The sequence below is a fragment of the Cherax quadricarinatus genome, chromosome 23 (assembly GCF_038502225.1).
Source record: "Cherax quadricarinatus isolate ZL_2023a chromosome 23, ASM3850222v1, whole genome shotgun sequence".
Taxonomy (NCBI): Eukaryota; Metazoa; Arthropoda; class Malacostraca; order Decapoda; family Parastacidae; genus Cherax; species Cherax quadricarinatus.
Genome location: NC_091314.1, coordinates 25,537,494 through 25,552,950, shown reverse-complemented (window position 1 = coordinate 25,552,950; position 15,457 = coordinate 25,537,494). Strand labels below are relative to the sequence as shown.

Sequence of the window (15,457 nt, the reverse complement as noted above, 5' to 3'; positions counted from 1 at the left end):
AAGCACTGCCCTAAAAAAACTAAACAGATGACAGCTAAGAGACTGAACAGTCCCTGGCTAACACCCAGCATTCTCAAATCCATAAATACAAAACACCGATATGAAAAACAGTACAGAATGGGTCACATAACCAGAGACCAAACAAAACGTTACTCGTCAATCCTAACCAGCCTGATAAGAAGGGCAAAAAAATTGTATTATGAGAACAGATTATCCAACTTACGAGGTGATATAAAAAAGACCTGGAAGACCCTATCAGAAATTCTGGGAACAAAAAAGATATCACGACATAGTGAAATAAAATTAGCAAAATCAGATGAACCCCAACTCCCACCAACAGAAACAGCAAACAGACTCAATGATTTCTTCTCCACTATAGGTCAAAACCTTGCCAATAAAATCCCAAGCTCAGATACCCCACCAAATGACTACCTCACTGGCAACTACCCGAGCACACTGTTCCTAGCTCCGACTAACCCATACGAAGTCTTCCTTATTATCAACGCACTGAAAAACAAGGCAGGAGATTTAAATACCTTACCACCCTTTATATACAAAAAAGCGTCACAAGTACTATCACCAATCATTGCAACACTCTTTAACAAATCCATTGAATCCTCCACCTTCCCTACAGTTCTCAAAATAGCAAGGGTCACCCCGATCCATAAAGGAGGAGACCAAACAGAGTTGAATAACTATAGGCCAATATCCAATTTACACCCTCTCTCAAAAGTCTTCGAAAAATTAATTCATAAACGAATCTACTCCTACCTCATCTCCCAAAACATTCTAAACCCCTGCCAATTTGGATTCATGCCTAATAAAAATACTAATGATGCTATTATACACATGCTAGAACATATGTACACTGCAATAGAGAAAAAAGAAGTCCCACTGGGGATCTTCATTGACTTACGTAAAGCTTTTGATACAGTTGACCATGACTTGCTCCACGTAAAATTGTCACACTATGGTATTAGAGGGCACTCCCTCAACTACCTCAAGTCTTACCTCAGCAACAGAAGCCAATATGTGTACGCAAATGGGGCAAGCTCTTCCGCACAACCAATTACAGTTGGTGTCCCACAGGGAAGTGTCCTTGGCCCTCTTCTCTTTCTCCTATACATAAATGACCTGCCAAATGCTTCGCAATTACTCAAACCCACACTTTTTGCAGATGACACTACATACGTCTTCTCTCACCCGAGCCCAGTCACGCTAGCCAATACTGTAAACACCGAATTACAGAAAATATCTACATGGATGAGGACTAACAAACTTATACTAAACATTGACAAAACCTACTTCATTCAGTTTGGTAACAGAGCTACAGATGTACCTCTTAACATAACGATAAACGGATCACCTATCACAAAGCTAACAGAGGGAAAATTCTTAGGAATCCACCTCGATAATAGACTCAAATTTCATACACATATACAACAAATTTCTAAGAAAATTTCCAAGACTGTAGGCATACTATCGAAGATATGGTACTATGTTCCACAGTCAGCCCTCCTGGCCCTTTATCACTCTCTTATTTACCCCTATCTCACCTATGGAATTTGTGCATGGGGCTCAACAACAATTAACCATCTCAGACCACTAATTACCCAACAAAAGGCTGCAGTTAGAATGATAACAAATTCTCACTACAGGCAACACACTCCACCAATATTCAAAACACTCAACCTACTCACCATACAAAACATATACTTATTATTGCACCTATTACATACATAGAACACTTAACTCTGATATTAACCCTCCCCTCAAACATCTCCTTGCCAACCTCAACAGAACACATGACCATAACACAAGGCACAGATCACTCTTTGATGTTCCTCGTGTCCATCTCACGCTATGCAAAAACTCAATGCACATAAAAGGCCCTAAAATCTGGAATTCATTACCTATAACTATAAAAGAAACACTACCTGTTTATAAATTCAAGTTTCTTTTCAAAGTTCACTTACTCAAAACCAAATAAATACTGAATAACTGAACCTTATAAATTGTATATCCAAAATGTTACTCACAATTATATCACATAAATGTTAAACCTAGGACCCAATCTAACTTTGTTATTTTTTTAAATATACTACCTAACAGAATACTCCATTCTACTGAATGAACAGCAATGCAAGCAACCATATGACCTGTCTTTGTAATACTCATTTGTGCTTTATAGTTATCTGTTTACAATAATGTCTTATCACTGATTTCATCATTGCTTAGTTAATCTTAAGTTAATTTTAAGCCAGCCCGTAATGCTATGCATATAAGTGGCTTTGGCATGCTGCTCTTACCTGTATTTTTATGTATGCTAAAATTTCTAAATAAATAAATAAATAAATAAATAAATAAATAAATAAATAAATAAATAAATAAACCTGCTTACTTTTAGCCCTAGCTATGGTTCCAGTGAATAAAAGAAATGCTTCTCATTATGTAAAGCATATGTGTAGAGAACCTAGGATAACCCAAAAAAGTCAACGTGGCTTATTTTTAGTTCCTGGCTTGGGTTAGCCATATATGATTTTTGGTAAATATTCGATTCCCAGCCAGGGTAGAAACATTGGGCATGTTTCTTTACACCTGTTGTCTATGTTTACCCATCAGTAAATGGGTACCTGGGTGTTAGTTGACTAGTGTGGGTGTTATCCTGGGACACTGACCTAATTTTCTTGAAATACTCAGCATAACAAGCGGCTTTCTATACAGTAGTATGTCACTGATGTCAGCTAGGCCTGTATACCTTGTACATGTACGTGTAGTAAATAAAGATATTATTATTATTATTATTATTATTATATTATTATTTTCTCAGTTGTTTGTTAGGTTATCTTATTCAAACTTAGGCAATGTATGATGGAAAGATACTTCTTAACGTAAACCAAAAATGAAAGAAATCAGACCATAAATAGCGGAGTTCACTTCTCAGCCATTAGCAGCCGCTTAGCTGTACATTTTTATATGTTTTTATGGTTATATTCTAATTTTTTCGGTCTCATTTGATAGAATGAAAGATATATTACAGAAATAGATACGATTTTGATTGCTTTCATGACGAAAAGTACCTTGAAATTGCGCTCACAGTAGCGAAAATGTTCTATTCTTTAGCGAAGCTCAAGAGTAAACAAATGACATCACCATCCAATACCTGTCTGCCTGCCAGTCAAGAATGGGTTGACATTATTTATACAATTATTACAATAATGCAGTATGCATAACAGTAAATCTTCTATTTTTTTGTGAATAAAAATTCCAAATGGTAAGCAAGAGTAATATACGAGGGGCCTGTAGCCATGACCAATGAACAGAGAAAATGTTATTTTAGTGCCAGGAATGTCTACATTGTTTATTCTGGACCCTATTTCGAAATTGGCATCTGTTGAAATTTGTGTGAAATCGGCCAAACTGCCAATTTCTGACCACTTTATTGGGTAGTTGAAATAAGTGAATGGGCGGTTTCTTGTACTCAGTTGACAGACTAGAAGTAAATAAGTGTATTAAGGTATACACAAATAGTTACATAGATTATCATACATATCAGTGTATGTATAGAGAACCTAGGATAACCCAGAAAAGTCAGTGACTTATTTCGAGTATCTGGCTTGGGCTTGCCATATATGATTTTTGGTAAATATTTTTTTTTCTCGGTTTGTTGGGCTATCTCATTGAAACTTGGGCAATGTATGATGGAAAGATGCTTCTTAACGTACAACAAAAATAAAAAAGACGGACGATAAATAAGGGAGTTCACTTCTCAGCCATTAGCCGCCTCTTTGCAGTATATTTTCGTATGGGTTTTATGGTTGTATTCTCATTTTTTTGGACTCAGTTGATAGAATGGAAGATTACGGAAATAGACATGATTTTGATTGCTTTCATTCAAATTCAAATTCAAAGTTTATTCTCTATAAAGATTACAATGTTGAATTTACAGAATTTGGTTGTTGTGTGGTTTACATGTAGTTAAATAATGATTACAGAGTGTACCACTAGAACGCCTAGCATGGCTAGGCATTTCAGGCAGACTTAGTTTAATTTTTTATTTTAAAATATTACAAATTATGAGGTAAGTTGGTATTATGGCTAAGTGACTAAATACTAGTTTGTGAGTTTAGCAATCTGAATGCTTTTGTTTTGGCACAGTACATAGTTTCAGTATTGGAGTATCATAGGATTCATTATTTTAAGATTGAGATTAATATTTCTGTTTATGGTCAAATGGGTGAGTGAGTGTAAGTGTGAACCACCAGGTGGTATTCGTGTAGTTAGTTGATGGGGTGTATCAGGGAGATAAGATGTTTTCTAATGGTAGTTTTGAAGGTGATGAATGTGTCTGCAGTTCTAGAGTTCTCAGGTAGGGTGTTCCAGATTTTAGGGCCTTTGACATACATTGAATTTTTGTAAAGGTTTAGTCGGACACGGGGAATGTCGTAGAGATGTTTGTGTCTGGTGTTATGCCTGTGGGTTCTGTCACAACTATCAAGAAAGCATTTTAGGTCAAGGTTGATATTGGAGTTTAAGGTCCTGTAGATGTAGATTGCACAGTAGTAAGTGTGGATGTACTGAACAGGGAGTAAGTTTAGATCTATGAAGAGTGGGGGGGTGTGTTGCCAGGGATGGGATTTAGTGATTATTCTTACTGCAGCTTTTTGTTGGGTTATTATTGGCTTTAGGTGTGTTGCTGCAGTTGATCCCCAAGCACAAATAGCATAGGTGAGGTATGGATATATAAGTGAATGGTATAGTGTGATAAGGGCAGTTTGCGGCACGTAGTATCGTATCTTGGAGAGGATCCCAACCGTTTTGGATACTTTTTTGGTTATGTGTTGGATATGGGTGCTGAAATTCAGGTTGTCAAGGTATAGGCCTAGGAATTTGCCCTCATTATGTCTGGTAATCAGGGTGTTGTCGATCTTAATGTTAATTTGTGCATCTCCTGCTCTGCTACCAAACATAATATAGTAGGTTTTGTCAGTGTTAAGCGTAAGTTTATTGGCTGTCATCCAAGTCGATATTTTGATCAGCTCCTCGTTAACATTGGTGTTGAGGGTGGCAAGATTAGGGTGAGAGATGACATAAGTCGTGTCGTCAGCAAAGAGAATGGGTTTCAGGTGTTGGGATACGTTTGGAAGATCATTGATGTATATGAGGAAGAGCAGGGGACCAAGGACACTTCCCTGCAGAACTCCAGTATCAAGTGGCCGTGTTGTTGATGCTGTGTCTTTAATGGTGACATACTGATACCTATTAGTAAGGTAAGATTTGAAATAAGCAAGCGCATGGCCTCTTATACCGTAATGGTCAAGTTTGTGGAGTAGGATGTCGTGGTCTACCTTGAAACTGAGGTCGGAGTAGCAGAAATGTTCGATTTTTGCCGATGTTCAATGAATTTTGTGTAAGTCAGGTTGGTTAATTTTATTAAGTGTATTCTAACCTAACCACTCTGTAATCTGGCAAACTCAGTAATCCGGCACACTACAGGTCCCAATGATGCCGGATTTGTGATGGAGGACCTGTAACTAATTAAAACTAGATAAGATAATAGTACATAGTAACTATACTTAAAACTAGACAAGTAGTGCTTTACAGGCCCTAGTTCTTCGTATCCAACTTTGGTTACGCTGTATCTCAAGCAAGCACAAAGATATTGTGTGTTGGGTCCCTGGTCATGTTGACATACAAGGCAATGAACAGGCAGACACTATTGTGCGGTCAGCAGTGCATGACCTCCCAGTTTCATATAGAGGTGTTCCATTCATGGACTATTTTGCTGTAATTGCTATCCACCTTCGCACCCGTTGGCAACAACGTTGGTCTGATCTACTCCATAACAAACTACATTCTATTAAACCGTGTATAGGTTTCTGGCCATCTTCTTGTCATCATTGTCAAAGTTGGGAGGCCACTCTCTCCCATCTTCGCATCAGCTACACTCGTCTTACTCAAGGGTATCTCATGGAGAGGTGCCCTTTTCCTCTCTGAGAATTGTCAGGTTCCAGTTTCTAATAGCCACATTCTGTTGGACTGCCCACTCTATCAACAAGCCTGCAGAATTTACCTCCAATGTCGTCTCTGCTCTACTGCCCTTTCTTTACCTTCCCTTCTTGCTGATGGACCCTCCTTTAACCTAGACACTCTCATTGACTTTTTGACAGCAACTGATTTACTACACAAACTCTGATGATGCCTCTAGCACTCTCCTCAGTCTCTTGCTACCCTCTACCCCTGCACTCCATAACCTAATAATCATTCCTGTCCCTCTTGATACCCAATACCCCCATCCCTGCATCCTTGTGGTTTAGTGCTTCTCTTTGATTATAATAATAATATAACCACTTTGTCAAAACTTTCAGTATAATGGATTTCTTGCACATTTACAGTATTTTTTAAATTTAAATTTTTATTTTATGAGCAATATTCTGACTATGCTTCTAGCAATCTTCAGGCCTGCAGCTCAAAATTCATTTATGCTGGGCAGCAAACTTGCATGACTTCTTTTGATGTGATGTCATAGTTTTTTTCTTTGGCTTGTATTAGTCTGTTTCCTGCCAAACGGACAGAATACGAACTGGCACTTGACTGCACCACCTGTAAGACTAATCATTGTCATACTAAAAATGTCTAGAGAGCTTGCATTGCCACAGTTTGCCAAGGCTGAGGAAGGTCTCTACGGTATAAGCCAGAGTCATTCAGAAATAAACAGAAGCATGCAGTAATTAACTTTTATATTAATTATTATTATAATCAAAAAGAAGCGCTAAGCCACAAGGACTATACAGCTCTTTTATATTAAACATCAAACTTTATGCACTTATTTAAGAAATTGCATACAGTAATTTTGGTGATTACTTCATCATCCTGTGAAAGGGTAAACAATGAAAGACGTATATTATAATAATATTTACTCTCTTTAACAGCATTGGCTGTCCTGTGTATACAAAGTTGCTAGCTTGCATTATTGAGGTCTCATTCACAAGACAAATTAAATGTCTCAGTCTTCATGATGTTAAGCAGTATTTCAAATGATCCAATTAAATATTTAGTTACATTGTATTTTCTGACCATGGTTTAAAATCCTCAGAATTAAAGGTGCAAATAATGCACTGATATAAACCAATTTTCAAGGAAATGAAAATTTTCACCTACTGAAAATTTCATCAGCAATATATACCTATTTTTTAATAATGTATCTGATATATTCCTAGATATGCACGTGTTGAATTAGTTATGAAAATTTGTTTTTTGTCTTAATGTTATTAAATTGGGTGTTATTAATGCTAAGATCTAAATGAATGGATAATTTATATCTAAATAAAGCATTGTGAAAGTTTGAATTTGAGATCAAAATATTAAGTTTTTTTTTATTTTTTAATCAAAATGGCTAATTTATATATATATATATATATATATATATATATATATATATTATATTAATTAAAATAACATGTTAAACTTGATGCCATATATAATCTGCTTAACTCATGTATCAAAAGAGGCAACAGTGAAATCTTTGGTTTACCAGCAGTATACTCTAGTCATTTAAGCCTCATACACCTAGCAAATATTAGTCTATACAATAATTGTGAGGGCCAGAGGTTTCCACAGTGTCTTTAAATGGAAATGATTAAATTCTTAAAAATACAATGAAAGAAATATTCCTTGTGTATACTACTACCATGATAGTAGTCAGATTAAGAGAAGACTATAAAATTATTATGGAAACTGAAATATACTCTGGCCCATGGAATGATAATCATTTATAGGTAAACAGGGGTACCTGTCACTCCTACTAACTGGGAAAACTGGCATGTATTTGCTTTGATAAGTTTTAAAATTTAACTAGTGTATGCAAGGTGTTCTGATATTATCACTGATATATGTTAATTTTCCAAATTTCAAGTAAATAACATTATCCTTCAAATATCACAACCATACCATGATGTGGAGCGTATCAATAAAATTGCTTCATATGCAGACAAAATTATAAACAGCTGCATGAAAGTACTTCCTAAAACAAATCATTTGACAATGTAAAACAATAACTTTTCATTGTATAAGTGCAATTACTGCTTTCATGCAATTAACACTGGTGAGCTCTAGCAAGGGTGTTTACCACTTGTACCAAATTGAAACCTTGAACAAGGACCAGCTTAAATTCCGAGTACCTAGAAACGTGAAGTACTTTCAAATAGAGAAATTAAATTTCATTAACAGTATGAATGAGGTGCCTGCCAGCATAAGCACTCTTGTTAAAAAAAAAAAATATATTAAGAGCCAATTGTCATAAATAAATTTTAAATCAGTAATGACTTGCATATGGATACAGGTCATTAACAATGCATGATGCCTCATGTCTAGGGAAATTGAGCAAAGTTCCCTGTTAGGAACTCATTGAAGGTATGTAAGATCTTACACATTCAATAAATCCCAGGTAGTGCTAGTTAAGTATGCCCCACACATGATCCTTAGGTGGTGCAGTCTACCTGGAGGGAAGAGATAGTACATACACTCTTGGGGTGTACTTGCGTACTGTCAAAAAAGAAACATAATACACATGATGTTCAACAAGCTGTGTACTGTGCCAGGAGTTGACGTACTGTATGAGAAAGCATTCCAAAGATCCCTTTACCATGCACTGCACCACTAGGGAAGGTCTCTCACTGAAAAAAAAAAAAAACAGGTTTTTAAATAAATGAAGTGCCTATAACATATATATACTCTAGGTATAGTTTAATTAAAAATAGTAAAAAAAAAAAAAAAGTCAGTCACTTCCACAATTTATCTGTATCTTTCCTTATCAACAGACACTACATATTTTTTTTTTTTTTTTTTTCAACAAGTCGGTCGTCTCCCACCGAGGCAGGGTGACCCAAAAAAAAATCCCCAAAAAGAAAATACTTTCATCATCATTCAACACTTTCACCACACTCACACATTATCACTGCTTTTGCAGAGGTGCTCAGAATACAACAGTTTAGAAGCATATACGTATAGAGATACACAACATATCCCTCCAAACTGCCAATATCCCAAACCCCTCCTTTAAAGTGCAGGCATTGTACTTCCCATTTCCAGGACTCAAGTCCGACTATATGAAAATAACCGGTTTCCCTGAATCCCTTCACTAAATATTACCCTGCTCACACTCCAACAGATCGTCAGGTCCCAAGTATCATTCGTCTCCATTCACTCCTATCTAACACGCTCATGCACGCTTGCTGGAAGTCCAAGCCCCTCACCCACAAAACCTCCTTTACCCCTCTTTCCAACCCTTTCGAGGACGACCCCTACCCCTCTTTCCTTCCCCTATAGATTTATATGCTTTCCATGTCATTCTACTTTGATCCATTCTCTCTAAATGACCAAACCACCTCAACAACCCCTCTTCTGCCCTCTGACTAATGCTTTTATTAACTCCACACCTTCTCCTAATTTCCACACTCCGAATTTTCTGCATAATATTTACACCACACATTGCCCTTAGACAGGACATCTCCACTGCCTCCAACCGTCTCCTCGCTGCTGCATTTACCACCCAAGCTTCACATCCATATAAAAGTGTTGGTACTACTATACTTTCATACATTCCCTTCTTTGCCTCCATAGATAACGTTTTTTGACTCCACATATACCTCAACGCACCACTCACCTTTTTTCCCTCATCAATTCTATGATTAACCTCATCCTTCATAAATCCATCCGCCGACACGTCAACTCCTAAGTATCTGAAAACATTCACTTCTTCCATACTCCTCCTCCCCAATTTGATATCCAATTTTTCTTTATCTAAATCATTTGATACCCTCATCACCTTACTCTTTTCTATGTTCACTTTCAACTTTCTACCTTTACACACATTCTCAAACTCATCCACTAACCTTTGCAATATATAACCATAAATGACATTACAATACCTTGCCATAATCCCAACAAGCATTTGGGTCCCCATAACAATATATTTATATCTATGCACCTCAGGCAAGAGAATGAATGATGGTGAAAGCATTTCTTTTTCTGGGTCACCCTACCTAGGTGGGGGATGGCCAGCGAATTAAAAAAAATATATATTTAGCCCTCTCCCATTCTTCATATATTTTATCCAAGCCTGACATTAATGGTGAGTCACTAGACTTTCAAAGGCCTTTACAAACCACTTTCCTATTTTATGGAATGGTGTTTTGATATAAAATATTTACAACTTATGATTTTTTGTCATTCTGTATTGTGTATACAGCCTCTCCTCACTTCACGACGTACTCATTTACCGACGACTCTGACTTAGACAGGCTCTCTGACCAGTATGCATGCCTAAATAATGTACATTAGAGCTGATTTCCTCTATTCTGTTTATTACAATATGTACAGTACATTACTGTATAAACATTTAAAAATATACTAAAAATATTATAAATGGTGCAAGGGTGACAGTAAAGCAATATCAAAGATGGCTGACATAAAGCCACTACCATTATAGTATGCTCCTCATTTAGTGATGAATTCGTTTATTGATGCTGTATTAGGAATGAAACTTCGTCATTAAATGAGGAGAGGCTGTATACAGTAAATACTCAAGTAACCGATACCTGCTTATCTATACAATGTACTCAACTACCAGGCAAAACCAATTAGCTCCCAGAAGAATAATCCAAATTAGTCATTCTCCAGGTTATAAGGTCAAAAAATAAGAAAAATTGGCAAAAATAAAAAAAAAAAAAATTCTTAACCCAGCAGTTTTCATGCTACCTTCTTTATTTGAAATGAGTGAACTATTTTTTTTTTTTTTTGGCATCTGCAATCCTTAGAAAAATATCAGAGAATGTCAAGATGAAGAGATTAAATAACAAAAAGGCACAGTACCGTGACTGGAACAATACACAAATAACCCGCATGTAGGAGAGAGAAGCTTACGATGATGTTTCAGTCCGACTTAAACCGAATTCACAAAGGGGATATCAATAAGGTCTTGAGGATATCTCTCCAAGACAGAACCCGCAATAATGGATTCAAATTAGATAAGTTTAGATTTAGGAAGGATATAGGAAAGTATTGGTTTGGAAATAGGATAGCTGATGAGTGGAACAGTCTGCTAGGACCTTGGGTAGTTTCAAATTTAGGTTGGATAAATACATGAGTGAGAGGGGTTAGATTTGAGTGGGACTTGTACATGAGTGAATGAAGTTATCAGGGCTTGTTTCTTGGGTAGCACTGAAAGTTGGGTTGGGGTAAATATCCTATTAGTAGGATGGATTGTTAAGGACCTAACTAGAATGGGCCAACAGACCTGCTGCAGTGTTTCTCCTTTCTTATGTTCTTATTTACAAAGTCGCAATAACAAAAAGGAGAGAACAAGGGAGTTGTTGTTAGCAGTCCGGACACGAATGGTTTATGTTCACTCCGTCAAGCCGACTGGAAAAACATCTCATATTTGTTAATTTATATGTTTATATGTTACGTAGCATGTTTATTATATAATTTTGAAAAAATATCATAGATGAATTAAGCAAAATGTCTATAGTATTAACGTTTTATACGACATTTAATGCGCCTCAGAGTGATTATTATTGTGTTATTATTATCATTATTAATATGGCATCTTCAAGACTAATAACACACTCTTAGTGATTTTAATGTGTTCCTGCATGCCAGCACAGGTGCAAGTTGTGGAGTTCAAAGCAGTTAAGTTCAGTGACAAAGTGTAGCATTAAGAGTGTAGCATTAAGCGACAGAAAAAGGACGAAACAAAATAAACTCCTGATAGCATAAGCTACTCTGCCTATCTTCTGCAAGGTATGTCAATCGTGTACGTACACCAGTTCATTTGTACATTATGGTTTTCTTATAAGAGAAGTGATCTAATGTAGTTTGCCTCACAAACTCCATTTTCTCTTATACTAACACGTTTGAAGGAGGAACCAATGCCCTCCCCCGCCACCACATACGTAATGACATACATATTTTATTCATTCTAGAGTGTATATCAGGTTTCTGTTATTTATATGTCATATTAGATGAATTGTGATAAATAAATAAGCCATAGAACTGATAATAGTGTCATATTGAAGTACCATTTTGTCATGCCTCCTGACAGCAGGAACGGATTAATTGGATTTACATTAGTGGACCCTCAACCAATGGTGGCATCGACTAATGCCAAAATCGACTAATGGCACTCTTTGGCGTCAAAAAATTGGCTCTACTAATGGCGAAAAACTCATCTAAAGGCTTTCATCCTGAATGTATCCATGCGGCCTGAGCGGGCCCAGCCACTCCACGACTCCATGTACAACCAGTGTGCCAGTGTTTACAAGCCGTTTCGGTCAATTCCATGTGTACCTGCAATATATTTTGCATTATTCCAGTGTTTTTAGTGCTTGTAACTGCTAAATAAGCCACCATGGGCCCAAAGAAAGTTTCTAGTACCACCCCTGTGATAAAGAAGGAAAGGAACACAATAAAATTCAAGAAAAAACTCGTAGCAAAGTACCAAAGTGGAGGAGGAAGAGAGAGGGGAGAATGTGCCTTCTGCAGTGGTTCAGTGATTCTACGATATGTATGATACTAAAGGAGCAGGTATTGATAAAGGTTATAGTGCCAGCCAGCGATAAAGTGTAGAATTAACAGTGTAGCAAGTAAGTTAAGTGAGTAAGCAATAGAAAAACAACACGAAAGTAACTCTACAATGTTGTTGGATGTATATCCGCTATCTTCCACTACCCTAAACCTCTGCCAGCATCTCCTCCATCAAACGAATTAAACTAACATCTCCTCCAAGGTAAGTGTAAATATAAAAGTGTAAGCATAAAAGTATATACACCTACCATCCGACTTACGACCTGCTCGACATACGTCCACTCGACTTACGACCATGCATCTGGCAGCTGGGCTGGGCCGGCTGATGCACACCACCGTACAATATTTGACAATACTCGAGGCGGCAATGAGTCATGCAGGCAGCATCAGTTTGAGTAACCCTGCCCTATCAGCAGCATCATACTGTATTAACTGGACAGTAAATTTCACCATGGCCCCTAAGATGAAGTCTGAATCTTGCACTGGAGATTGTGGCAAGAAAGGCTCTTAATCTCGAACACTCTATTTGTTTTCACTGTTGCACATAAACCTGTCTATATCTGTCTGCCTGTATATCTGTGTATCTCTGTGTGTCTGTTTATCTGTCTGTCTACCTGTGTGTCTGTCTTTCTGTCTACCTGTGTGTCTGTCTACTTGTGTGTCTATGTCTACCTGTGTATGTCTTTCTGTCTACCTGTGTCTGTCTTTCTGTCTGCTTGTCTGTCTCAGAGCCACTCATTAAGAGTGTAATTGGTCTTGAAGATGCCATATTAATAATGATAATAACAATAATAATCAATGAGGCGCATTAAATATGTATAAAACGTTGATATAGACATTTTGCTTAATCCATCTATGATTTCTTTTTCAAAATTATATAATAAAGATGCTACATAACATATAAACATATAAATTAACAAATATGAGATGTTTTTCTGGTCTGCTTGACAGAGTGAACAAAAACCATTCGTGTCCGGGCTGGCAACAACAACAACAACGTTTGTTTACGTAACTCGCCAACCTTCTACACTCTCCTTCGTTTATTCATTTAATCTTGTTTACTCACCTCTCACTACATTAAGACTACAGATATTTTAAGGTAAGTAATGAGTGGACACAATTATAATATTATAGTTTAATAATATTTTATTAATATTAGTACATATGTATTATTGAAATAATAATAATAATAATTATTAATATTATTATTAATTTAGGGCACTGGAGCACAGATCCACTGTATAGCACTTTGTCTGGATTTTTTGGGTTATCCTAGGTAATTTATACAGGTCCTCCATCACAAATCCGGCATCATTGAGACCTGTAGTGTGCCGGATTACTGAGTTTGCCGAATTACAGAGTGGTTAGGTTAGAATACACTTAATAAAATTAACCAACTTGACTTACACAGTTCATTGAACATCGGTAAAAATTGAACATTTCCGCTACTTTGAGCTCAATTTCAAGGTACTTTTCATTATGAGAGCAATCAAAATCATGTCTATTTCTGTAATATATCTTCCATTCTATCAAATGAGTCCAAAAAATGAGAATACAACCATAAAAACCATACGAAAATATACTGCAAAGAGGCGGCTAATGGCTGAGAAGTGAACTTCCTTATTTATCGTCCGTCTTTTTTATTTTTGTTGTACGTTAAGAAGCATCTTTCCATTATACATTGCCCAAGTTTCAACGAGATAGCCCAACAAACAACCGAGAAAAAAAAATATTTACCAAAAATCATACATGGCAAGCCCAAGCCAGGTACTGGAAATAAGTCACTTTGTCTGACTTTTCTGGGTTATCCTAGGTTCTTTATACATACACTGCTATTGTAGACAGCCTGTACTGTCAGAACACACAGCCTAGCCGTCTGCTCTGACTAGTTCATATTTCGCGGCATTTAGGTGCTGCCCTCTGTAGGCTCACTCAGGTCAGTGGGAGGCTGAGCCCATCCGCTCTCACTCCTAGGCTGACCGACTTGATAGACACAAGTGCTCCCCTCCACGGACTGGCTTGCGGTCACTCCCTCACACTGCCCGTTGTGTACTCACTCCTACCCAATTAAAGCCAAACTAGTCCACGGCCGTATCATTGCTACCTACGCTACCTTCATCGGCACTAAACCGCTGTTCAGCAGTAAGAACATCAATAACAGTGGTGACAGCGGAGTCAACGGCATTGTGAGCCTCTTCAGGGTGGAGGGGTCAACACCATCGGTCGACGCCAGTCAACATCATCCGTCGTCATCCAACACACCTGCTGGCCTAAAGAGTTATCTGTTACTCCCAGCGTCTTGACGGGACCTGAGATAGATCTTCGTCCTAGATTTTTTCCCACAAAATCTGGACATAGGCGTCACGGCGTCATCTCCAGCCTTAGCAGTCACGTGTTCACCTCATCACCCTCTCTACAGCCCTTCAACACTCTCCAGCACCATTCTCCTGCCTCCTACAGCGTCCCTACGCCCTTCTCAGCTACAAGAAGTAGAGGTGAGGTCGTTTAGTGTGTTGGCTTCGTGTGGCTCCACGCGTGACCACGAGGCACCTCTGGGGTTGGTTGATACCTTAGGCAGCATGTAAACACACCAGCCTCCTCTACAGCCTCCTCTGCTACGCAACGACGTCCATCTCGCCGTCCATGTGTGTTGTGTTCTTCCCAGTTTCCTCCAAGAAGTTCTACCTGGCTTAACCATGTGGGAACCCAGTTGGCTTAGCCCCTAAGCCAGCTCAGTTCAGCCCCCACGCCGTCTACAGCAGCTCGTGACTCATCATTGTGTCTACAACTACTCAGCGTCTACGTATCTCCAGCCAGTGCAGTTTTTTTTTTGTGTTGCCCAGTTAAAATTTTTTTTCTTCTTTCCCTTGCT

General features: G+C 37.7%; 1 long non-coding RNA gene across 1 annotated transcript; it reads right to left on the bottom strand.

The window, feature by feature from the left end:
• Positions 1–6,902: 6,902 nt before the first annotated feature.
• On the bottom strand, positions 6,903–15,191 carry LOC138853130 (uncharacterized). The gene is made up of 2 exons (XR_011392359.1): positions 12,081–15,191; positions 6,903–8,675 (listed from the first exon to the last, which is right to left on the bottom strand). It is a non-coding gene; the product is annotated as an uncharacterized lncRNA (long non-coding RNA).
• Between the last annotated feature and the right edge of the window lie 266 nt (positions 15,192–15,457).